This window comes from Eumetopias jubatus, unplaced genomic scaffold (genome assembly GCF_037043125.1).
Source record: "Eumetopias jubatus isolate StellerSeaLion01/CBP00866 unplaced genomic scaffold, mEumJub1_p1.0 scaffold_1, whole genome shotgun sequence".
NCBI lineage: Eukaryota > Metazoa > Chordata > Mammalia > Carnivora > Otariidae > Eumetopias > Eumetopias jubatus.
In genome coordinates, this window is record NW_028274807.1 from 87,700,934 (window position 1) to 87,727,826 (window position 26,893).

General features: G+C 36.0%; 1 protein-coding gene across 8 annotated transcripts in view; it reads left to right on the forward strand.

Moving 5' to 3' along the window:
• TBL1XR1 (TBL1X/Y related 1) overlaps nucleotides 1-26,893 on the forward strand; it is a 173,661-nt gene that overhangs the window by 13,910 nt on the left and 132,858 nt on the right. For 3 of the 8 annotated variants that reach the window (XM_028100798.2, XM_028100795.2, XM_028100800.2), the window contains exon 2: nucleotides 26,163-26,250. The exons of the other annotated variants lie outside the window; for them this stretch is intronic. The gene's annotated coding sequence lies outside the window, so the exon portion shown is untranslated. The remainder of the gene's footprint in view (nucleotides 1-26,162; nucleotides 26,251-26,893) is intronic. 8 annotated transcript variants of the gene reach the window in all.

The window sequence follows — 26,893 nt, forward strand, 5'->3', positions numbered from 1 at the left end:
CTCCCAAAATGGATTGATATAACTCAACTATGGGAAGAGCATTGAGGCGGGAAGGCTTTAGGCACAACAGGAACCAGAGAATTTGAATGTTAACAGAAATCTCTGCTGACAGAGTGTGTGTGTGTGTGTGTGTGTGTGTGTGTGTGTGTTGGTAGGTTAGTTTCATTCTCTCACAGAAGACTTTTGGGGCGCCTGGGTGACTCAGTCGTTAAGCGTCCCCCTTCTGCTTGGGTCATGATCCCAGGATCCTGGGATCGAGTCCCGCATTGGGCTCCCTGCTCACCGGGAAGTCTGCTTTTCCCTCTCCCACACCCCTGCTTGTGTTCCCTCTCTCACAGTGCCTCTCTCTGTCAAATAAATAAATAAAATCTTCAAAAAAAAAAAAAGAATTTGACTTTCTTCACATGGTGGAAAACGTAATGTGTCAGTAACAGAGTTTTTATGCTTTGTTTTCCCCTGCTGTAGAGGAGGGACTGCCTCTTTATCTCATTTGGAAAATTCTAGTAGTACTGATCAGTTTGGTTTGGGAAGGTGCCCACCATGGCCAGAGGCCATATAGAAACTATGGGTGTTTCCAAGTACCTGGTGGGGGTGGGGATAGAGCAGTGGGGATGACAGTTGAGTAAACAGGGGAGCTGCTGGGCAGACAGCCTCTTTTCCCCATCTACCACACCAAAATGTGTGTGCATTTATACTTGGGAAGATTGTGCCATTAATCCGTGATAGTCACTTAAAATTTCTCTCTTAACTGGAATTGGTGCATACTTTGTTGTTAATCTTTTCAAATACATATTATTTTTTAAAATGAAAAGTTGAGGTTCCTCATGTGATGGTAATCTTATGTACTCTGTCTATGGCTAATCCGGGTGTTCAAATGAATTTATCTTTTCAAAATGAGCTACAAAGTAAAAAATTTGATGCTATTTATTTTGGCTTTGTTTTTAACATTATTCCACTACTTTACCAGCTAATGGAAGCCTAAATTTGAGGGCAACTGTTAGAAAATTATAAACAGGTTAATTGCACATATTTAGGGGATATTTTAAACCTTAAACTACCTTGAGGAAGATAACTACCCAACATATAGCAAAGTTAACGAGTTGTATATTCTGAACAGTAATCTTGAGCAATACTTCATCAGTCCACTAAAATAAGAAAATGGTTAGCCATGTAGAAAAAGCCTTTTGTGACCCAAGAGATAGTGATTTTTGTGGATTTCAGTTGCTTCATCTTTAAAATATTGAAGTGGATCTCTGAGATCTCTTCTGAATCTAATGCTCTTTGACCCTATGATTGGACATAAAATTTAAAAATTAAGTCAGTGTTCAGCCAAATTAAATGGGAAATATACAGTATTGATTTCTTCATGTTAATTATTATCTGAACTGATTTTTCCTAAAGAAAACATTTATAATTTGTCTGACATCTTCTCAATTTTTAACAGATTATTCTCAGAGAAAATATTTTTTAGATATCTGAAGAAGAAACTTCTGTTGTTTTATCCATTAATCTCTGAGTTCTGATACATTTGTTACCTCCCATTTTACCATAGAGGAAACTAAAAGAAATGGCATCAAACATATTTATGGCAGTTTTTTCTTTAATGCCCTTACTTTTAATTATATGATTGCTGAATGTCATAGCCAGTAATTTTTTTTTAGCAGTTTAGGTTTGCTTTTTCTCTGTGTAGTACACATTTTAGAAATTACACTAAACGTATGTCTCCTAAGTACAATGAGAAAATGCTGTTCACATGAGTAATTTTTTAACTAAATTACATGTGAAGTGTTGCCCACATTAACTACTAATTTAAAATCCGTGTATGTTAAAAGAATTTACAGTGAAAAACAGATATGTGAGTGGTATCACAGGAGAGCATAAAGATGCCAAACAGGTTGGTCTTTTCTGGAAAAGTTAGGTTTATGTTTAGCATATGGTTTGTGAATTGTAGAGTGGAACCAATGGGAAAGGTAAGCAGAGGTCATATCATGAAGTGACTTCTTTGCTGTGTTAAGGGGTTTGGACATTCTTCTGTGACAGGAAGCTCTTGAAAGATTTTAAGCAGAACAGCAGGATTATGTTTCAGCCCTGATGATGTAGTGCATGAAGGATGAGCTGATGGTTTGAGAGGGAAAGGGGCTTAGCCGTGGATGGGAGAAAGTTGAGCTGGTAGTGTGATGGGTGAGAATGACACCACATAATTCTGAGAGTATTGCAAACAGGTCCCCATTTCTGAGTTCTTACAGAAAGCATTTGAAAATTAAGAGAGAATGATACTAAAAAGAGTTAAACATCCAAATTTTCTTCTCTCTGGCTTTCTTCTCTTGTGGAGAACAGAGGTATAAAAAATGGGAGTCTGTAGGGATGAGGAATTAATTTGATAATCCAAACAGCTAATGGGCAGAAACTGGAGGGCAACACAGGCCAGGGGGTTGGTGGGGGGGGAGGAATGGCTGCATGGTAATGGGGAATTCCCTTGTCATCATGATACCTTAACCAAGGGATAATTAAATTAGGTGCTTATTGGAGAATAGTCATAAAAATAGATTGAGTATAGAGCAACTAATTCATGAAGTTTCTAGTGAGTGTAATTTTTATGGAGTTTTAGCTTAATCACTATGTATTTTCAAAACTTCTGAAGGTTTTACATTAATATGAGTCATTAGAATCTCAGTTTGATAACTAGGAAGTTGATCTGAATTAAGTAGTGTTTAGTTAATTAAAATTACATAAATACTGCTTTTTTAAAAGCTATTTTGAAATAATTCTGGACTTACAGAAGAGTTGCAGAGATAGTGCAAAATTCCTATGTACCCTTCATTCAGCTTCCCCAGTGTTAAAATCTTAGATAACTGTGGTATGCTTAGCAAACCTAAGAAATTAACATTGATATTAAACTAAACTACAGACTTCATTTGGATATCCCCAATTTTTCCCATTTTTTTTTTCCTGTTCAGGATCCAATCCAGGATCTACAAGTCAACAGGAAATAATAACTCAAGACAGCACAGGTTGCTTTTAGGAGCATATGGGAGGGAGTTCTTAACCCACTCTTGGGCCAGGTGGAGAATGGAGCAAGTCTTGGAAAATGACTACATCTTAGCTGGATGTGGTATTGAGTGGGGAGGTAGAGGAAAGATAGGAGGAAGGGAAGCCATTCCATGAAGAGGAATAGCAGTGCAAAGACTATTAGGATTAATAATTTATGAATTAGATCTAGAGGTGAGCACCTAGCTATGAGGGGTGATGGTGGAGGGGATGGGAGGAAGTGGTGGCAGGATTTCTATCATGAGAGTCTTGAAGGTAAAGGCATTGGAAAATTGAGGGACTTTAGAAGGAATTTGAGTTGGAAGGTCATGTAATGTAATCAAACCGTCTTGACAGCACCTTGGAGGGTCAGTTGACTTCTAAGAGGCTATTGCCTGATAGAGGTGAAAAGTGAACATCTTAACTAAGAACCGTGATGGGTTCTCAGATGTAGTGTGGATTACCAGGAGAGCTTATTAGAACACATATTTTAATATTGCTCAGCTCTACCACCAGAGTTTCTGATTCACTAGATCTGGGTTGGAGCCCGAGAATTTACATTCCTAGTAGATTCCCAGGTGATACTACTGATGGTGATATTGCTGGTTTGGAGACCACACGTGGCATTCACTGGGCTGTGATAAAGAGAATGAAGAAAAGTGATTAGGTGGAGGGGTTTAAGGAGGTGGCCACTGGGTATTTACACTTCCTAATCTTTTTGTTTATTGCTCATATGCAATCTTTGATCTTGGTCTCTTATGTCCTCTGGAGCTGCTGGTTTATTTGACTAGTGAGGAAAGGGCGGGGATTCGTTTTTGAAAACATTTATGTGGATACATGTGTAGTCTGTTCTGTGTATTATCAACTAAAAAATTGTATGCTCGCTCCATTACTAGAAATCTGTGTCATTTCTCTTGAGGTCTGATTATAGCAGCAACTGGTTGCACAGTGGCACTGCCTAGTGTACATGCAGTGCATGGTTTCCAAATGTTTTTAATTTTTTTAATTTTGTTACGATTTTTTTTTTTTTATTTGACAGAGCACAAACAGAGGGAGAGAGAGGGAGAAACATGTTTTAATGTGGTAGAATTATTTCGGATAGTTTTTTTATTAAGCATGTATATGGCATGTCTCTTTAGCTTTGACTCTTGAATGATGTTTCATGGAGAAATGTGACTGAAAGGTGAATTTGATTTTTTTAAAAATAATTATTACTCTGAACATGTCAAAATGAGTTTTTTTAAGCATGAATAGTTGCAAGATTTAGCTTTTTTTTGGTTGGAAGGTGGTTATAATTATTTTTTCTTTAGACTGATGATTATACAACATATAACTCTAGAATTAAAGTCTGTAAAGAAATTCATATCCATGAGATTCAGTTCTTAATGAAATTTGAACATACTGAAGTGATAAATGCCCATTTTTTTCCTCTGTTGACTAATGATCAGTATTATCTAAGAAAATAGTGAAATGTAAGGTTGCTTGGGTGGCTCAGTTGGTTAAGCACCCCACTCTTGATTTCAGCTCAGGTAATGATCTCAGGGTCCTGAGATAGGGCCTAGTGTCGGGCCCTGTGCTGAGCATAGAGCCTGCTTGAGATTCTCTCTCAGACTCTGCTGCTCCTCCACCTCATGTGCATGCTCTCTCTCAAAAAAAATTAAAAATAAAAAAATGTAAAGATCATCACTACATTAACAACTGAAATGGAGTATTGATTTTGTTAAAAGGACATATATAATGTGTGTGTCTGTAAACATGCATTCAAGTTCTAGGGTTCAAGTATACTAAAATAGTAAAGGAAAGCAAATTTTGTGGAAGGTTAGAGGAGAGAATGATAAAAAGCTAATTGCTTAGTTTAAGATGATTAACTGGTTATGGGGATAGTTAGGTATACTTTCTTAGAGGTATATGTCTTTTTCAGGCTTGGGCAAAGTAGTGCTGAATATTTCCTATTGTAGTAACTTAAATTCAGATTATTGAGGGGCGCCTGGGTGGCTCAGTTGGTTAAGCATCTGCCGTTGGTTAAGCATCTGCCTTTGGCTCAGATCATGATCCCAGGGTCCTGGGATGGAGCCAGGCATCAGGCTCCCTTCTCTCCCTCTGCCCCTCCCCCCTCCACTTGTGTTCTCTCTCGCTCGCTCTATTCTCTCAGGTAAATAAATAAAATCTCTTTCAAAATTCATACTGGATACTTTTTAAGTGTTAAAAATATAAAAACAAAATAACTTTAATCCAGATTAAGGTGCCTTTTTTTTTTTTTGGAGAATTTATGATCATTGTACATTTTGCACATTTATACGACTATCTGTGTGTGTGTAGCAAGTGATGTATAGGAAGTGAAGCTGATAACTGCTTCAAAAATGATTTGAGTTTTTAATGTGAATGTATTATGTAAGCAAAAATATTCTTTCTCCTCTTGTTCCCCCATATCATTCAGTTACTTTCCTGGAGTCTCAACCAGTGTTATCAGTTTCCTCTGTTAGTTCCAGAGAAATACTATATGCTATGTAAAAAAGCCAGTAAGTATATGCTTTACACCCTCTCCTTGATATTGCTATAAACACAAAAGTAGTCAATGTTATATTTTTTCACTAGTATATTTGGATTTCAAATCAACACATAAAGAGCCTTCCCTCTTTTTTAATGGTGGTAAGGTATTTTATTCTGTGGCTGTACCCTAATTTAACTGTTTCCCCCAGTTGATGGATATTTAGGTTGCTTTAGTCTATTGCTGTTACAGTGTTGCAGTGAATAACCTTGGTACATGTATCATCGTGTATGCATGCAAGGCTATCTGATGATAAATTACTAGAATTGGAACCGCTGGATCAAATGATGTGTACATTTGTAAGTAGATAACTGCTGCCAGATGGACTTCACAGAGGCTTCCTGCTCCCAACTTGAGTCTTTTTGCGCATACTCTTGCCAGTATGGTGTAGTGTTGCCAAAGGTTTGCGCTTCCCTAATCTGATAGTAAAGATGGTATTTTAGTGTCTAATTTTTTTTTTAAAGTAAACTGCATGCCCCATGTGGGGCTAGAATTGACAACCCCAAGATTAAGTCATGTGCTCCACTATTGAGCCAGCCAGGGCCGCTTGTATTTTATTTTGAGTGAGGTTGAGTGTCTTCTATATATTTGAGTCATTTCTTTTAGTGGACTATTGTCTTTTGGACTCTTCCACCATTTTTTATTGTGGCATAGTTACATAAGGTAAAAGTACATACATTTTAAATGTATAACTTTGTAAACTTTATTTGAGGTACAATTTACTTCCAATAAAAATAACAGATTTTAAGTGTACAGTTCTGGTGAGTTTTGATGGCTTTACATGACCATATAATTCATCCCAGTCGTGTTTTAGAACAGAAAGAAGTGCCTTCAGACCCCCCTTTCATTCAGTTTTCTCCTCTTTGCACTTCAGGTCATCACTTTCTTTGTTTCTCTTACGGTAAATTAATTATGTCCATGAATTTTATTGTATACATGTGTAACTAACGAGGTGTAGATACGGAACATTTCCTGCCATCCAGCAGACTCCTTTGTATTCTCTCAGGCTCTCCCCCACCGGAAGAGACCGCTCTAATGGCCTGCACCCCCTGTGGAGCGTAGATGAGCAAAGCTGAGTCATTGTCTTTGTTGTGTCCACCAAGACTTGTTTTCTTTCCCATTGCCGTGAATGGGGATATAGCACATAAATAGTTACTTATTTTTTTGTGGAAGGACACACATTTGGGTTTTTCCACCTTTGGGCTATTCCTGTGTGTGTGTGTGTTTGTGTTTTGGAAGATTTAAGTACGTGTTTCTTTTTGGTATATTAAAGATGGAGTTGATGGGTTATAGGGTATATGTATGTGTTTTTGTAGATATTGGGAAACAGTTCCTCAATTTGTACCAATTTGTACTTGCACTAGCTGTGTTTGAGAGTTGCGCTTGCTCCATATCTTTGCTAGCATTTATTATTTGTCGGTCCTGTCCGTTTTAGCCATTCTGGTGGTGGGAGTATAGTGGGTTCTCATTGTGATTATAATTCGAATTTTCTTGGTGACAGCTGATGTTGAGTGTCTTTTCATGAGTTCATTGTTGGTTTGTTGATACATGTTCTTTAACCGGGTGATGACCCATCTTCGAGGTGTTTTTGGTTTTTTTTTAATGTGATCTGCCTATTGTAATATGTGTCTGCAAATATGGTTTTTTTTTTTTTTTTTTTTTTTTACTGGTTTGCAATATGTCTCTTGATTTCCTGGCAAAAATTACAATCAGCAGATTTTAAAGAAAAAAATTTTTTTTTAAAGATTTATTTATTTATTTATTTGAGAGAGAGAATGAGAGAGAGAGAGAGAGAGAGAGCATGAGAGGGGGGAGGGTCAGAGGGAGAAGCAGACTCCCTGCTCAGCAGGGAGCCCGACGTGGGACTCGATCCCGGGACTCCAGGATCATGACCTGAGCCGAAGGCAGTCGCTTAACCAACTGAGCCACCCAGGCGCCCTAAAGAAAATTTTTTGATCAGAGTTTTCATTGTTTCCAAAGTACTTTCGAATTTTGTGGTGTACTTTGAAAGGCCTTGTTCATTCTGAGGTTACCATATCTTAATCTAATGTGCTATCAAGTGTAAGATATTATGTTACTTTGTGTAGTCCCATAAAATAGGAAAAATATTGTTAAACCTACACCAATTTTTTTTTTTTTTAACCACTCACACCTTTAGTTTTTCCTATTATATACTGCTTTCCCAGGTAAATGAGAGGAGAAATATAGATGAAATAAATTGGTTAAAATATTCTCCTTAATTTTTCATATTTAGAATAGGACTCCTGAGTCACTTTTTGACTTGTTAGTGTGTTTCTGTGTTGTCTTCTGTACCTGAAGAATGTTGGGGGTGGGGGTGGGAGAGGGTGACTTTTTCTTTTTTTTTTTTGTATGTTTTTATTTAAATTCCACTTAGTTAATATACAGTGTAATATTAGTTTCAGGTGTACAGTGTAGTGAGTGATTCAGTAATTCCATATATCAGCCAGTGCTCATTACAAGTGCACTTCTCAATCCTATCACCGATTTTACTCATCTTCTCAACCCCCTCCCCTCTGGTAACCCTAAGTTTTCTGTAGTTAAGAGTCTGTTTCTTGGTTTGCCTCTGTCTCTTTTTTTCTTTTTTTCTTTTGCTTATTTTGTGTATTAAGTTCCACATGAGTGAAATTATATGGTATTTGTTTTTCTTTGATTTATTTCACTTAGCGTAATACTCTCTGGCTCCATCCATGTCTTTGCAAATGTCAATATTTCATTCTTTTTAATGGTTGAATAATAGTCCATTGTGTGTATGTGGTATATAGACCATATCGTTTTAATGCATTCATCAGTCAATGGACAGTTGGGCTGTTTCTATAATTTTGCTATTGTACAAAATAATGCTGCTATAAACATAGGGGTGCATGTATCTGTTGAATTACTCTTTCTTTAGTTTTTGGGGAAATACCCAGTAATGCAATTGCTGGATTGTAGGGTAATTCTATTTTTAACTTTTCTAGAAACCTCCAGACTGTTTTCCTCAGTGGCTGCACCAGTTTGCATTGGACAGGGGGGGTGGGCATTTTTTAAAAGAATCTAGAGAAGAACTAAAAACTATTGGTGCTGTGCTCTTAAAGCTGACTTTGCAATTAGGTTGACCTAGCTTATTTTATTTTTCTCTAGCTTTGGGTTTAAAATAGAGTGACCCAACTATGTATTCCAGGTTTTTCTTCACAAAGTTGCTGGATTTGGTATGTAAGGTTTAAAAGAGAGGCTAACTATTGTTTCAGGATTTTTCTCCCCAGTGGCTGACTGCCATTCTACAAATGTTGATGCTGGTTGCATACTTACAAGCAAGGACGGATGACATGATGCTAGCTGGCCAACACTAATTGTAACACAAATCCTGATTTTACACTGTGTGTCTTTCAGTTAATACAGTATGAAATCAAAGAAATTTTTTTCTAGATTGATCTATTTGAATTATTGCCTTAATTTAAATAAATGAAAATATTTGTCCCGCTAAATAACTGTAGTTTTTGCATGTGTATACATATGTATATAAAACTGACAGAGGGGAAAATAAACTGCTCTGTGTGTGGCTGAACTGTTTACTGTGTTTAGATATTCACAGCCTTGGCCAGTGTTTCTTGGGTGAATCGGTCTGGTGATCATTATACAATAATTATCTTTTATGTAGGATTATACATACTACTGAATTCAGAGTCTTTGACTTGAATTTTATTAATTGAAAATGAAATTAACCTGACAGGTTTTTAGATACATAAAAATGTGAAGTAGATGCAGGAAATAATCTGTTTGCCTACTGCTTGTAGAAATCTCTACTTGAGTTTTGGGGAAAAGAAAAAGGGCACATAGACTAGCTAAAATAACCACAAGAAATGTGAGAAAGGCAAGAACTGGCAGGGTTATCGAGGTAAAGGAAGGCAGAACAGAAAAACAGCAAATCATAACTTAGAATATTAACGAAAGGAAAAGTATGGTGTTGAATAAACATTTAGCAAATAAAATCCTTAGGCATGTTTGTGGATATGTATGTGTATAAGATTATTTAACTGGCTTTGATTATTTAGTACTTAATTATACATTTATAGCTTTGTTAAGGATTCTGGAATGTTGTAGACTTCAGACTTGTTTGATTTAGGACTCTTGAGTTTTCAATAAAACCCAGTAATTGAGAGGTTGATGAAAAAGGAGAATTCATTGGAAAGTATCTCATGAACTTGGTGCAGGGATACATCCTGGAATTGGGAACACAGTGGGAATTAGGGACTCAGTGGAGTCTGTGCTGGACATTATTTCATTCTCCTTTCTCTCTGTAGACCAGATACTTCTTACATGCTCCACAAATCCACAAAACAAGGCATCCAGCAGCTCTTTAATTTATATGTTATTGGTCTAAGCTCCTAGAGAAAAGCACTCTTTTGTTCCTGCCCTCATATTTTTCCTTCTTTCTCAGAGTAAGTAATGTACTTGGTATCACAGACAAATTACAGCTCTCTAGCCAGCTTTTAATCACTACTAAATATTATTTAAATGAGATCTAAAGTATGAAGTTAGATACATGAACCCAGGGGGGTAGGATCAATGACCTTGAGCTACTGATAAAGCTTTTTGAAAATTTTAACAGATAAATGTACTAAATTTTACTGAAACAAAATATTGAGTCCTCATGAAGATATATAACTAGTGTCTTTGAAACTCAGCAGCATAGCAAGTTGAGTTTGGGGCCAGCACAACTTGTCGTAAAAGCATGAATGGCCATCCTTCAGTCTTAGCCAAGCCCTCTACACCAAGGTTGCTGCTGGAGTGTTATCTGCTTAGAGAGGGCTTTCTTGGTGTCACAGGAGCTCGTACCTTTTCCTAATATTTACCGCTGATTATATATTTGCATGGGTGACTTTTTTTTTCTCCTTTCCCACTAGAATGTTAAGGACTAATGTACCTTTGTGCTTGGAAGGGGTGTTATAAATGCTTATTTTAAGAAAGAAGAGAGAATGGATGTAAGAATTCACGCTGCTAAAATGTGATGAGAATTTTATGTCTTTGTGTTTTCAAGTAGTTATTTTGATCAGACTTGTCATTTATATGTGTGTAAATTATATATATTGACTTTATATGGTATTTCTTCTTAATAAATCACGTACTTCTCATAACAGCATTGAACATGCTCTATTTTAAAATAGAGGGTCCTTATTTTCATAAATTGGTGCTCTAAATTGTAGTGTGAGTGGTAAATTACTTACCATTTTAGAGGGAATCTTTTTAGCGTTAGAGAATTGATATAATTTCAAGAAGCTTGTTCATTCAGTTTTGGAACTGAGCTGTTTACTTTCCTCAGTAGGAGGAATCAGGCCTAGCATTTTAAACCAGGGATGGAGACTATCTCTTTTTTTTTCCCCTTTGAGAAAATCCAACTGAATGCCACATAAGTGAAAAACATCCTTGTTACTACAAGAATTAAAAAAATTTTTTCCTCTTTTTACATTTTGGGATAGGAGAGCTAAGGTTCTAACAGGATATCTCTACACTGAGGCTTTTTTTTTTTTTTTAACAGAGTAGCTCATTTTCTTTCTTTTTTTTTTAAAGATTTTATTTATTTGAGAGAGAGAATGAGATAGAGCATGAGAGGGTGGAGGGTCAGAGGGAGAAGCAGACTCCCCGCCGAGCAGGGAGCCAGACGCGGGACTCGATCCCGGGACCCCAGGATCATGACCTGAGCCGAAGGCAGTCACTTAACCAACTGAGCCACCCAGGCGCGCCCCTACACTGAGGCTTTTTGAATGTTAATTTTTAGAGACCATATTGTATTTTTATAGCTTTTATAGTTTTGGAGGCAGGGAGATAAGTACTTTTAGTGGTCTCAGTAGTTTAAGTGTGACCCATAGGATGGATGTTCCTGTTTATGATTTGTACTGAGTTGTGCATAGAAGAATGATATTAATTTAGTGTCATTGTAGGAAGTTAGGTTAATCTGGGGGGTCGGTAGAACCTTAAGGTTGTTAGTGGTTGTCCAATTTTCTTGAAGGTAGTGGTGCTCAGTCAGTGTTTAAAGTGCTACAGATGATTTCCTCATCAATTCCACACACAGGTTAGTTGGCTTCTTAGCTCCTCTTAGTTACTGTTTCTGAATGGTCTCCTAGAAGTAACACCATGGCAACACACAGAATTCTTAGTCATTAATGTATAATATGTAATTTAGGAATATGTCTCTGTTAGTGTTGTGGCCTTGTTATAAATTCCCATATTTGCTCTGGAATTTGCAACAGGTTTTTCTTTAGAAATAATGTATAAAAAGTGTTTAGTTCTCCAGTGGTAATTATTTCTTCCTTAGTCATACAGTGTTTTACTGAACAGTGCCATGGTGGGAACTTAAGGTATATGAGAAAGACGGGTTGGAGGATTGAGGTTATGGGCAAACCTGTGAAAGCGTTTGGGGGGAAAATGTAACCAAAATAAAACACCAGGTAAAAATATTTTTTATGACTTTAAATAAACTGGGTTGAGGTGTACTTTGCACATAATAAAATAAACCCATTTGAAATGGTTAATTCACTGAGTTTTGATAAATATATATATATAGATAGATATCGATATCGATATCTGTGCAACCACAATTCAAGCCAAGGCACATGTTCATTACAGAAACATTCCCTTGTTCCCAGCTGCAGTCATTTACACTATTCACTCCCATCCCAGGCAACCACTGATCTGCTTTCCAACACTACAGATTAGTTGTGCTTCTTCTAAATTTTGTGTAAATGGAATTCCATTCCATTTTATGGTAGGCAGGAAAAAGCCTTTCAAAGATGTCCATATTTGAATCCCCGGAACCTGTGATAAAGTTAAGAACCTTGAAATGGAAGATTATCCAGTTGGGTCTAATCTAATCGTTCCATTCCTAATAACCATAGTCTGAGAGATGACTGTGAAGAATCACGGTCAGAGAGATCCAGTTTAGCAAAAAAGCAGACTTTGAAGATGGAGGAAGGAAAGTGCAGGAGCCAAGGCTGCCTCTTAGCTGAAGGGTCAAAGAAATAATCTCCTTTGTGTGCCTCCAAAGAGGAATATGGTCCTGCTCTCACACATTTTCTTCCATTGAGACCTTTGTCTGAATTTGGGATAACAAATTTGTGTTGTTTTAAGTTACTAAGTTTGTTGCAGCAGCAATAAAAAGTAATATTCTGTGATGTTTTCTTTTGTGTCCCCCCCCTTTAAAGATTCATCATGCCATTTCCTGTATTAGTAATTAGTTCCTTTTTTATAACTACAGTCTCATCCTATGGAAATACCGTGCTTTTTAAGTTTACCCACCTATAGATGGACATTTGGATTGTTTCCAGTTTTGAGCTATTAGAAGTGAAGCTACTTGTGAATATTTGTGGTTGGGTCTTTGTATGGACATGATGTTTCCACTTACTTCTGAGTGGGATTGCTAGGTCAAGTGGTAAGTGTATGTTCAGTTTTATAAGAAATTGCCAAACTGTTTTCCAAGTACCAGTTTACATTCCTACCAGTAGTTTCTCCACCTTGGAATTCCTAGCCTTTTTAATCTTAGCCATTCTAATTGATCTGTAGTATTATCTTCCTGTGTTTTTTCATTTTGTTGAGGACATTCATGTGTCTTTTGTGAATGGTTTAAATATTTTGCTCGTTATTTATATGGGTTATATGTCTACATATTATTGTGGTAGCTTTCTTTGTATGTTCTGGGTACAAGTCCTTTGTCAGAACTACAGAGAATATTTTTTTCCCAATATATGGCTTACTTTTTCTTTCATGCTTTTTTGTAGAGTAGAAGTTTTAAATTTGATCGTGTAGATTATACATTTTCTTATTTCATGATCTGTGCTTTTTGAATTTATCCTATGTTGTCTTTTAGAAGTTTTGGAATTTTAGCTTTCACTTTTAGGTCTGTGATCAAACAGACTTTGATTTAATTTTTGTGTATGGGATGAAGTAAATTCATTTCTTTTTCCATGTGAATACCCAGTTGTTTCAGTACTATTTGTTGGAAAAAAAACTATCCTTTCACCATGAATGACCTTAGCACCTTTGTCGATTTTTTTTTTTTAAACTGAGTGGTACCTCCAGTACAGTGTTACATAGGTGTTGGTGATATAGGACATGCGTGCCTTGGTCTCAGTTTTATGGGCGAAGTATTCTTTCGTCATCGATTATGATGTTAGCTGCAGGTTTTTCAGATACTCTTAATCACATTGAGGATGTTCTGTTCCTGCTTTGCTGAGAATTTTCACTGTGAAATGGGTATTGAGTTTTGTCAGGTTTTTGTTGCATTTAATGTGATATCATATATGTGTTTTCTTCTCTTTTGTTAGTATGATGGATTATATTGCTCTAACATCTGAAATCTTCCTTGCTTGCATTCCAGAGTCGTCATGTATGATCCTTTTTATATATTAATTTGATTTCCTAATATTTTATTAGGGATTTGTCTGTTTATGAGGAATTGACTTACAGTTTTTGTTTTTTTGCTGCTGTCTTTGGTTTTGGTATTGGGGTAATGCTAATTTCAGGAAATAAGAAATGTTTGCCTTCTGTATTTTTTCAAAATTTATATAGATTTGGTATACTTTTAATGTTTGATACAATTCACCAGAAAAGTCATCTGGGCCTGGAGTTTTCTTTGTAAGGTTTTTAATATATTAGATTTCTTTTATAGATACAGCAGTATAGATTTTCTCTGAGTCATTTTGGTAATTTGTGTCTTTTCAAGATTTTTTCTTTTAATTGCAGAACTTACTGGCTTAATATCCTTATTATTTTAATGAGTGTGGAATCTGGTTAAATTACGTTTTTCATTGCTTATTATTAGCGATACATGTCTTGATCAGTTTAGGGAAAAGTATATAAATTTCATTGATTTATTCAAAGACTTGTTTCACTGCTTTTTCTCTATACTGTGTTTATTTCTACTTTATTTCCTTCCATTTACTGAGTTTAATTTGATCTTTCTATAACTTCTTAAGCTTAGATCTGTGATACCAAATGCCAGCTCTTTTGTAATAGGGTATTTAGTGCTATAAATTTCCCTTTAAGTGCTGTTTTAGCTGCATCCCACAATTTTTGATAAGTCCCTTTCATTTTCATTTGATTAGGGATGAGTTCTAATTTTCCTTGTGATTTTTTCCCCCCTTTGCCTCCTTAGTTATTTTAGACATGTGTTTTCTGATTTCTAAATATTTGAGAACTTTGTACATGTTTTTTCTTTGTGGTTAGTGAAAATACTCTGTGATTTAAATCTTTTAGATTTATATCTGTTTTGTAGCTCTGCATGTGGTCTATCTTGGTGATGTTCTGTTTGCACTTACTGTATACTGTTGAAATGCCAATTGAAGTCAAGTTGGCTAGGTGTTCAGATCTTCTATATTCTTATGATTTTTATGTTTACTTTTATTATTTATGGAGTGAAAAGTGTTAATATCCGAATTGATTTATCTGTTTCTCCTTTTTAAGTGCTCCCAGCTTTCATATCTCCTATTTCCAAGTAGTGTTGTTAGGTGTACACATTTAAGATTTTTATGTGTTTCTGATGGATTAACCACTTTCTCATTATGAAATGTTCCTTAGTCCTTTTCATGAAAGTACCTTGTTTGATATCACTTAACCACTACAGCTTCCTTATATGTAATTTTTGCATGGTATGTCTTCTGTTCTTTTTACCTTTAACCTGTGTATTTTTTTTAAAGATTTATTTATTTATTTTTGAGAGAGTGAGAATGAGAGAGAGAGAGAGAGTACATGAGAGCGGGGAGGGTTAGAGGGAGAAGCAGGCCCCTCGCCGAGCAGGGAGCCTGATGCGGGACTCGATCCCAGGACTCCAGGATCATGACCTGAGCCAAAGGCAGTTGCTTAACCAACTGAGCCACCCAGGCACCCTAATCTGTGTATTTTTATAGTTAAAGTGGGTTTCTTTGAAACGGCATGTGATTTTTTTTTTTTTTTTAAACTAGGTTGACAATTTATCTTTGAATTGGATTTAGATCATTTACATTTAATGTAATTACTAATGTGGTTGAATTTAAGTATACTACCTGGTTATTTTGTTGTCTCATTTTTTTCTTTTGTTGATTTAGTAATTTTTAGCATTTCATTTTGTTTTCATTTTTGGCTTGTAAGCCATACCTTTGTTTGTTTAGTGGCTATCCTGTAGTTTACTTTTTGCATACTTTCACAGTGTGTCTTCAAGTAAAATTACAGCACTTCACGTATTTTGTTACCGTAGTCGGTTTTTCCTCCCTTTTTTGTACTATTACTGCTCTACATTTTATTTCCAGAGGTGTTACAAACTCGAGGATTTATTATTTTTGCCTTGAACAGTTAATTACATTTTAGAGGAAACTTGAAAAGTTCTTTATATTTGCACGCATTATTTACCAGTTCCAGCATTCTTCATTCTTTTGGGTAGATCAAAGTGTTCAGCTGTCTGTGTTGTGTTGTTTTCTTTCTGCTTAAGAACTTCTGCTAGTCAGGTCTGTTGGTAAGGAATTCTGTCAGCTTTAGTTTGCCAGTTTTTCATATCTTTTGATGAATATTTTGACTGAATATAGAATTATGTGTTGTCATCATTTTACTCAAGCAGTTTAAAGAAGTCTTTCCATTATCTTCTTCCTCCCATAGTTTTTGATGAAAAGTGTACAGTTCTTCCTTTTTTTGGTTGTTTTTTCCTGGATGCTTTTATGATTTTTCTCTTCACTGATTTTCAACAATTTGATAGTAGTGTGCATAGCTTTTCTGTTTATTTTGCTTGGGTTTATTTGAGTTTCTTAGATCTGTGGATTTATACTTTAATAGAATTTCAAAAAGTTTTAAGATTTTTTTTTGCATAGTTTTCTGTTTTTATTTTGGTATACATATATATATTTCTAGCTGATACATACCTAGTGATGAAAACTCTCAGTCCTAGGGTATACATATGGTTAGCACTATTAGATAGTTTCCCCAGTGATTATGTCCCTTTACACTCTTACCAGCGGAAGATTTCCCTCCTCAGCAGTGTGGGATATTATGAAAGTTTTGTTATTAGGCATTTTGACATTAAGATTTTTTTCTTTTCCACCTTATTTCTGCAACTCCAATTCCATGTATGTTTGGTTGCTTGTTGTTATTCACACAGAGCACTCTGGCTTCCCCCACCCCCCATTTAAAAAAACATCTAACTTCTTTTAAAAATCAATTTAAGTCTTGCAGAATTGTGGCTTCTGATAGATTCTGTGTATCACTGTTTTCTCCTCAAATTTAAATTATTTTATGTTGTCCTTGTGAGTTCACTCTGGCCCTGTAGGGTGCTACTTAGTGGGCCTAATTGGGAACTGTGAGCCTGTATCTGTATTCAGAAATTTTATGAAGGTCTTGAGATCTACTACTCGTGTGTTAAGGATTTATTATATACAAATTTTATATTACTGAAGATGCTGCTCATTATATACCAATGTCCTTTATGTAAGGACTTAATGACAGAAATGTCTTTAGGGGGCGCCTGGGTGGCTCAGATGGTTAAGCGTCTGCCTTCGGCTCAGGTCATGATCCCAGGGTCCTGGGATCGAGTCCCGCATCGGGCTCCCTGCTCCTTGGAGCCTGCTTCTCCCTCTGCCTCTCTCTCTCTCTCTCTCTGTCTCTCATGAATAAATAAATAAAATCTTTAAAAAAAAAAAGAAATGTCTTTAGGATTTAAGGAACAGGGATTGATGTGCTGTCTTGTTATTGTGGCTGTGAATTTTTTTTTAATTTTTAAATTTTTTAAATTAAGATTTTATTTATTTATTCATGAGAGACAGAGAAGCAGAGGCAGAGGGAGAAGCAGGCTCCCCGCGGAGCAGGGAGCCTGATGCGGGACTCGATCCCAGGACCCTGGGATCATGACCTGAGCTGAAGGCAGGCGCTTAACTGTGTGAGCCACTCAGGCATCCCTGTGGCTGTAAATTTTTTTGATCTTTTAGCACCTTTGGGTTCTTCTAGAAAACCTTTTTATGTGTGTGGTAAAATAGACAATATAAGATTTACCATTTTAACTGGTTTTAAGTGTACAATTCAGTGGCATTGAGTATATTCACAATGTTGTGAATCCTTACTATTATCCATTTCCAGAACTTTTTCATCATCCTAAACAGAAACTCTATGCATTAAAGAATAATTCCTCAATCCCCTTTACCCCAGATAAACTTTATTATACTTTATGTGTCTAAGAATTTGTCTATTTTTAGGTACTTTACATAAATGGAATCCTCCTATTTTTCTTTTGTGCCTGGTTTATTTTACTTAGTATAATGTTTGTATTATATTAAGTACAAAGTATATAAGTGTAACATTTCCCCCTAGCTTTATTGATATATGATTGACATAAACATTGTATTAGTTTAACATGTGCAACATAATAACTTAATATATATTATGAAATGATTATTACAGTGAGTTAACCTCCATTGCTTCACATATTTACAAATGTTTTTTCCTTGTGAGAACTTATAAGATTTACTTTCTTACCAGTTTTCAAATATATAACTCAGTATTGTTAATTGTGGTCCTCGTGTTGTGTGTTATATCCCCAGAACTTATTTATCTTATAACTGGAAGTTTGCTGATCACCAATGAAAAAGTATTTCATTTCTTTTTATGACAGAATAATACTTAGTTATGTGTGTGTATGTATCACATTTTGTATATCCATTCATTTGCTGATACACACTTGTGGTGTTTTCACCGTTTGGTTACTGTGAATAATGCTTCTGTCAGCATTGGTGTACAAATGTCCCTGTTTTCAATTCTTTTGAGTCTGTACCCAGAATCTCTGGATCAAATGGTAATTCAGTGTTTAATATTTTGAGGACCAGATGGTAATTCAGTGTTTAATATTTTGAGGACCAGCCATACTGTATGTTTCTCATAGTGGGTACACCATTTTACATTCTCAGTGTGCAAGGGTTCCACTTTACACATCCTCACCAACACTTCTTTTCTTTTTTTTTTTTTTCAAGATTTTATTTATTTTTCAGAGAGCGAGAGAACACAAGCAGGGGGAGCGGCAGGCAGAGCAGGTAGAGGGAGAAGCAGGCTTCCCGCTGAGCAAGGAGCCCAATGTAGGGCTCCATCTGAGCTGAAGGCAGCTGCTTAACCAACTGAGCCACCCAGGCATCCACCCCTTTTTTTTTCTTAACTTCTAAAATTATTTTTGTTGTGGTAAATACAACTTAAAATTTACCATGTGTACTTTTTTTTTTTTTAAGATTTTATTTGCTTGAGAGAGAGAGATTGTGACAGAGATAGGGAGAGGGAGTATGATGAGCTGGGAGGAGAGAAAAAAGCAGGCTCCCTGTTGAGCAGGGAGCCGACGCGGGGCTCGATCCCAGGACCCTGGGATTGTGACCTGAGTGGGGGGGGGGGGGGCAGATGCTTCACAGACTTAGCCACTCAAGCACCCCATCACCATGTGTATTTTTCACCATGTGTATTTTTTAAGTATACCTTTTAGTCGTGTTAATAAATAAATTTACATGATTGTGCAGCCAATCTCCAGAACTCTTTTTATCTGCAGAATTGAAGTTATATCCATTAAATAACAATTCCTATTTTCCCCTGCTAGTCCATGGCAACCACTCTTCTAGCTTCTGTTTCTATGAATTTGAGTACTCTGGATATCTCTTAAGTGGCATTACATGGTATTTGTCTTTTTTGTGACTGGCTTCTTTCATTTAATATAGTGTTCTTCAAGGTTCACCTTTGTTGTAGCATGTATCAGAATTTGCTTCCTTTTTAAGGCTATGTAGTATTTCATTGTATGCATAGACTATTTTTTTTTTAAAGATTTTATTTATTTGAGAGAGAGAGAGAATGAGAGAGAGCACGAGAGGGAAGAGGGTCAGAGGGAGAAGCAGACTCCCTGCTGAGCAGGGAGCCCGATGCGGGACTCGATCCCGGGACTCCAGGATCATGACCTGAGCTGAAGGCAGTCGCTTAACCAACTGAGCCACCCAGACGCCCCTATTTTTTTTTTTTTTTAAGATTTTCTTTATTTGACAGAGAGAGACATAGTGAGAGAGAGAACACAAGCAGAGGGAGTGGGAGAGGAAGAAGCAGGCTTCCCGCGGAGCAGGGAGCCCGATGTAGGGCTCGATCCCGGGACCTTGGGATCATGACCTGAGCCGAAGGCAGATGCTCCATAGACTATTTCTTTTTAATCCATTTATTGTTTGATGAACACTTGGGTTGCTTCCACCTTTTGACTATTATGAATAATGCTGCATGAACATGAGTTGACAGATAGGTCTTCAAGTCCCTGCTCTCAGTTCTTTCACACCCAAAAGTGGCATTGATGATTCATACAGTGATTTTACTTTAAATTTTTTATGGAACCACCATACTGTTTTCCATAGAGACTGTTACCATTTTACATACTCACCAAGTGCACAAAGGTTCCATTTTCTCCACCTCTTTGCCAGTATGTTGTTGTTATTATTTGATAATAGCTATCTTAATGGATGTGAGATAATGTGGTTTTGATTTGTAATTCCCTTAATAATTAGTGATATTGAACATCTTTCCATATGCTTGTTGTTCATTTGTTTATCTTATTAGGAGAAATGTCTTTTCAAGTCTTTTCCCATTTAAAAATAGGATTATTTATGTTTTTTTTGTTGTTGAGTTGTAGGAGTTCTTTATTTTGGATACTAATCTCTTACCAGATAGGAGTTGTAAATATTTTCTCCCATTCTCTATGTTGTCTTTTCACTCTATTGATTGTATAATTTGATGCACACGTTTCTTTTTTGTTCATTTGATAGTAGCTATTCTAACAGGTGTAAGGTGATACCTCACTGTGCTTTTGGTTTACAATTCCCTAATGATGTTGAGCGTCTTTTCATGTGCTTATTGGCCATTTCTGGTTTTTTTTTTTTTTTTTGGGGAAAGCTTAAGATTTGAGCAAGTGTTTTGTTCATCAGCTTCATTCCTGTTTCCATTTACTTTTCTGTTTTTATTTGTATTATGCATTAGTTTTAAATTTTTATTTAATGTTCTATTCATTTTTCTAGAATTCTCTATAATTCTCTTAATTATTTTTGAAACCATGGCTGATTTAATTCTAGGTGAGTTGAATTTTTGGCTGGTGAAGAATTATATACTGTATTAGATATTGATCTTGCCATGAATCAAGTATGAGGCACTGGGCAGGTCAGATCAGTTTACTTTTTCTCTGGGTCCATAAAAGACAATAATGATACATGTCTTAATTGCAAACCAAAGTCTTCAAGCACTGTGCTTCTGCAGGGTAGCGTCAGCTGAATAGGAATGTGAAAGTGGGAATTGTAAAGAGCAAGAGTTAAACAGACTTCTAGGAAAGATGTGTGGAAAACAGAAAAAGAACAGAGGGAGATGGAAGCAATAATCGCTCGATTAGGGCTAATCAAGAGCAAAGTAAATGGGATGGGATGTCAGACACAGAAGAGGGTCTATAAATGATGGCTACAGAGATCTCCATAGAGAATATTGAAATATGTAGAACCAGGGTCAACATTACCTGAGTAGGTGAGGGAAATTAAATATGGATAAGCCTTCTAAGTTTTCTGTAAAAGCTTAGAGTAGAATGGGGCTCAAAGTAGTCAATCACTTGGCTCTGGAGAAACCAAAGAGAGGAGGGGTAATGGTCTAGGAGTGAGAAGTAAGGTGTATCATCCAGAGTGAGTATAGCAACTTAAAGTTTTGTAGACTGGAAAAGGAGGATGATAGCTGGGAGCATTTTTGGAGGAAATTTTGCAACACAGCCAGGCCAGTTGAATTGAGTAATCTAAATAAACTTTTAATTTGCTGTAATTGTAATTTTATTCCTGAAATTTCCTCATATTATCTGTTTGAATCAGCGTAGAACAAATTGTATTTAGCAGCATTTAGGACAAAAAAGTATTGTATCTACTGGGAAAATTCCTTTTACTCTTAGGAGTTGAAAAATTATTATGAGATTTCACCGTACCCGAGACAGGGAACATATCACAGATATTCTGGAGTATGGCTGGTTTCACGCTCAGCCTATTTACTACTTTATGTAAACTATCACCAACTAAGAAAATATAATGAAACTGGTTTTTAATACTGTTTTTGAGACACACTGATAAAATTAAGCTATATTGAGACATGTATACTTAAAAAACACTTCATAAGTGGAGATGCTGTAGTCTGAAAATACATGGTTTTAAGTGTCAAAAGATCTGGCTCTCTTTCCTCCGTTGGTTTTATTTATTTTTATTTTTATTTTTAAATTTTTTTAAAGTAGGCTCCACGCCAGCATGTAGCCCAATGTGGGGCTTGAACTCATGACCCTAAGATTAAGACTCTAGCTGAGATCAAGAGTGGATGCTTAACTGGCTGAGCCACCCAGGTCCCCCACTGCTTTGATTTTAAATACCACAGTAATGCTGGGCAAGTGACCCAATTTTCTCTTCACCAGAGCTGCATTATCTGTAAAATAAAGGAGTTGAACAGCATATTTAATCAGCATCACATCTGATTCTATGTTCCTGTTTTGTTTTATTATTACTGGTTTTTCTGAGCTACCTTAGAAACAAGTACATTATATGAGATCTTATTTCTCAGACAGAATGACTTAAGTTCTGCTCAACCAACTCACATTAGTGAGTCTTTCATCAGTGGTGGACTTGCATTATACAGTGAGATCAAATGGAGATTCTCACAGGTTCCTTCAATATTGTGTCCTCATTTTTAAATGAAGGTAATGTAAAAGCTTGAGTGTTGCTCATTAATTAATACCTTTCTCTACTCCACTGTCAGCCTATTTTAACTGTGATTATGTAGAAGAATCCTTACACAATTACTTTGTTGGTTGCTTTCCTCATGGCACTGGAACAAAGACTTATATATGGTCTATGTTTTTCCACACAGAGCCAGTCCTTGTGGAGGTTGTGGATATCAGATAGAGGTGGGAATACTACCAGTAAATGGGAGATTTTTTTTTTTTTCTAAAACACTGAACTGTATGGGAGGGAAAAACAGTGTCAGAATCTTCAAAGGGTCAAATTATTAGTTATTATTATTATTTTTTTTGCTAGGTAACTGTAGTTGCTGAAAAAGGAAGAAAGAATCAGGGACTGGTCAGTTTTCAATTTTAGTGACCCTAGTGACTTTTGAGCCCTGGGTTTTGGTATGCAGACAAGGCACCCTGCTATGAGCATTACTTAACAGCTGCATGGTCCATTCATTTGTGAGTTTTCTCTTCTTTTGACTCATTTTGCCTTGAGGACTATACCCTGCTTAAAGTGTCAACCCCTTTGACACTACACTTATTTTTCCTCTTCTGAATTCTTGAATCCTATTCTCCCATCCTCCTACCCCTCAAAAAGAAAATTCAGTTAGTTTTTAAAAATCTGCCTTGCGATTTTTTTTTCCCTCCAATTTCTAAAGGAGATGAATAGTCAGGCACATCTGTCTCTTGGTTACATGCATTCTGATTGTCCTGAAAGTAGCCTTTGTGACACTGACTTCTAGTTTAATGTTTACCCTTGCAATGGTAGAGGTAGGTGAGAAAAAAATGGGACTTTCTGGTTTAACTTTAATTATGGGGTAAATTGTGCAGTGTGCCACAGGTCTCATGTTCTCAAAGTAGGTAATCAAAGATGATAGAAGTACATATATTCCTGCTTGGAGATTTGCCTACGTTGGCATTTCCTCAGTTATTTAGAATAATTTTAGAGCAAAAGTTGGCATACTGTTTCTTCCGTAAAGGGTCAGATAGTAAATATTTTAGGTAACCACTCAAGTCAGCTTGTTTGTCGTTACCATAGACAATATGTAAATGAATGGGCAGTAACATTTTACTTACGCTAGACACTTAAATTTTAAGTTCATACGATTTTTACATTCTTCTCCCTCCCCAACCATTTAAGAATGTAAAACCTCTTCTTAGCTTGTGGGTTGTACAGAAAGCAGTTGGAATTTGGCCCATGGGCCATAGTTTTTAGAAGAATGATGTTAAGTTTGTTTTCGATTGCTGTCTTATACTATTTAAGTAATTAATTATGGAATTAGTAGAATATGAGATTAGTAAAATAAGCTTTCAGGTCTTAGGAACCTGTTATCAGCGTATTAGCTAGCTATCTTAAGCCTTAGTTTTCTTATATATAAAATGAGAATAATATAAATATTGCAAATTACAGTTCTTTATTATAAACAACAACCCACCCAGGCTATTATAAACAGAGTAGGGAATTATTAAAGAATATTAGTAGTTTCTAGGGTCATTGGGAAATGCTAGAGATACAGACTTGAGTCCAAGCTTCTGGGAACATTTCTAAAGCCATACAGCAGAGCTAGATTTGAGTAAGTCACTGATGCTGAGCAGTAAATGCTAGATACTCAACTTGATTACAGGTGCTATTACTGTTGGCTCTGGTGCTTTTTCAGTGATAGGAACTCTTGGTTTGCTGCTGCCACCATCAAAAACCAAATATGTCTGTTGCTTTGGTCATGAGCAAAAATGGAAATTCTACTCATTGCTTACTTCCATGTCGAAGTTTCTTCGAGGTTTATATTTTAGAAATAGAATAATATACTACGTTTCTTTGGGAATTTTAAGTTATATTTTTTACATGAGAAATGGTATTAGTAATTTAGAAATTTCATTAATTCATTAGGTGGTAGACCACAAAATGTAGAAATATCCACAAATTAAGTCTGTTTAAATTTTTAGTAGTAATATGATGGATGTCCACAACAGTAGACATGTAATTGTCCTCCATTAGCATGTGTACCTCCAGTTGTACTTAAACTTCAAACAACTATAACAAGCTCTTTCCTAAAAACTGTAATTTAAATGAAAGGTTTGTTTTGTAAATTGGTGTGTGAGTTGGTTATTTAGAGACTAAAACTTACTCTCCCCTCAAAACCAGAAGGTTATAAATAATGGACTTGTTTACATTGTAGCCGGTATAAGATTATTTACAAACACCAGTGTCTATTTCATGGAGATAAGCTCTTTCATGATGGAAAGATCCTGAGTGTTCTCTGCTTCCTACTACTAGGTGGCTATTGTCCACTGTGGAATAACGTACTCCTTGGTGTGGAGGTGAGAGGGACTCATAGTTACTGCTTATGCTAGGTTGTATTATCTAAAAATATTTGCTTCTCTTCTTTAGTGGGCTGTTCTCTGCAGAGTTCCTACCTGTGGGAGGAGTACTACTTCCCCTTGATACCAGGCTTAGCCATGGGACTTGCTTTGGTTAATAGAAGATGAGAAGTGGTATATGTTATGTCTAAGCAGAAGCTTTAGGAGCCATTTTGTGAATTGATTTTTGTTTATTTTACTCTGCCGCAAGAAAAACAGGTGCCAGTTAAAGGCTCATTCTTTTGCCATGATCCCAGGATGAGGAAGGCATCTGTAGCCAACCCAAAGCCAACAGAACAAAAATGAGACATACCTTTTTGTTCTTGTAAAACAGTTCTCAAAGTGTTTATTTTTTTATTTTTTAAAATTATCTATTTGACGGAGAGAGAGAGCAGGAGCACAAGCAGGGAGGGTGGGAGAGGGAGAAGCAGGCTTCCCGCTGAGCAGGGAGCCTGTTGCGGGACTCGATCCCAGGACCCCGGGACCATGACCTGAGCTGAAGGCAGACGCTCAACGACTGAGCCACCCAGGCTCCCCAAAGTGTTTATTGAACCCAAGACCCGTTAAGGGTTAAAACTGTTTTAGTAATAATACTTAGGTGCTTTTTTTATGGTCTTGACCTTGCATTATGGGTGAGTGTGGAAAACTGCTGGTGCCTTAGGAAAAATCAGTGCAGTTGCTTCATACTGTATTATTTATCACCACATTTTTATAGTAAACAAAAAAGTTTTATTTAATGTCTTTGAAGCAGTAAAAGTTATTAATTGAAAAATATCTTGATCCTTAGTTTGTACTTTTTTTTTTAATAAGTCTTTCTGATGAAACAGGAAAAGTACAGGAAGCACTTCTGCATGCTGAAGTGTGATGATTGTCACAGAGAAAAGTACTTGTGAAATTATTTGAGTTGTGGACTGAACTAATGGAGTATCATTTTCACTTGAAACAGTGATTCACTAACGTTATTCTAACATGAGCATTTGACCTATGTTTTCTTGAGTGAGCAAAGTAAGCATTTTACATCGAGGAAAAGAACTGGCAGTATTTGTTGCTAGTGATAAAATCTGAAATTTCAAGTGAAAATTAGAATTTTGGAAGATTATCAGATGATGTAAACTTGACAGTTTCCAGGTAGTTAGGCTTTTTCTGATGAGCTTGGTAATGATAGTCGTGAATATAATTTAGAAAAAATCTTGGTGCTATATAATGAAATGCCAGCATTTGGGAGATCTACCTAACTCAGTGGACCACTATTTATGATTGATGAATGAATGATGTTACAGATTAATGCATGAGTAAAAAGTCCATTCATACTGCCAAACCATTGGATTTTAATGTAACAAATATGAAAAGTTCATTGATAGGGTTGAAGATTTCACACTTCAGTGAATTTTCAGTTCACTATCACTTGTTGAGTTTTGGTATAGAATCAAATAATATTCATAACTATTTGAAAAAGCCATGAAATATTCCTTCCTTTTTCAGCTGCGTATCTTTTGAGATTGAGGTTGGATTTCCTTCATACATAGTTCAATCAAAATGACACATTGCAGCTGATTGGATGCAGAAACAGGTAGGATGACCCAATATCTTCTCTTAAGGCAGACCTTAAAGAGATTTGTAAAAATGTATACTTTTTTTTTTTAGAATTTTATTACTTTATTCTTTTGGAAAATGTTGATTTTAAAATAAATTTATATTAACATGTAATTGGCTTATTTTTAAAATGAATTAATAACTTACAGATACGCATTTTAAAGATTCTTCGTTTTAATTTCTAATATAGTACATGTAGCTATAATTCTCATAAACCAAAGTTTTTTGAGATCCTCAATTTTTAAGAGTATAAAGGGGTTATAAGCCGAAAACGTTTAAGAACTGTTGCAAATGTAAATGTTGTAAATGAAAGGGATTGTTTGTTACATCATAACCTAGGGAGAGCTAGCACATTGGCAGTAAGTTAAGTCATTCTTCTTGAGAAATACAAATTGGTACTATTTGTTGACTGTCTGTTTTGTTATTTATGACTGTTCTTTTTTGTGAGGACATTAATTAGGCATTGAGGTTACTGGGGAAAGATTTTGACTGGCTTCCAAAAAATGGATTATTGTGTCTTGCATGATTCCACATGATTATGGAAATCTCCTTTACAGCAGCGACTTTTGGTGAGCCTTCACATGGGACAGAAATATTTTCACACTTGGTCAGTCCACGCA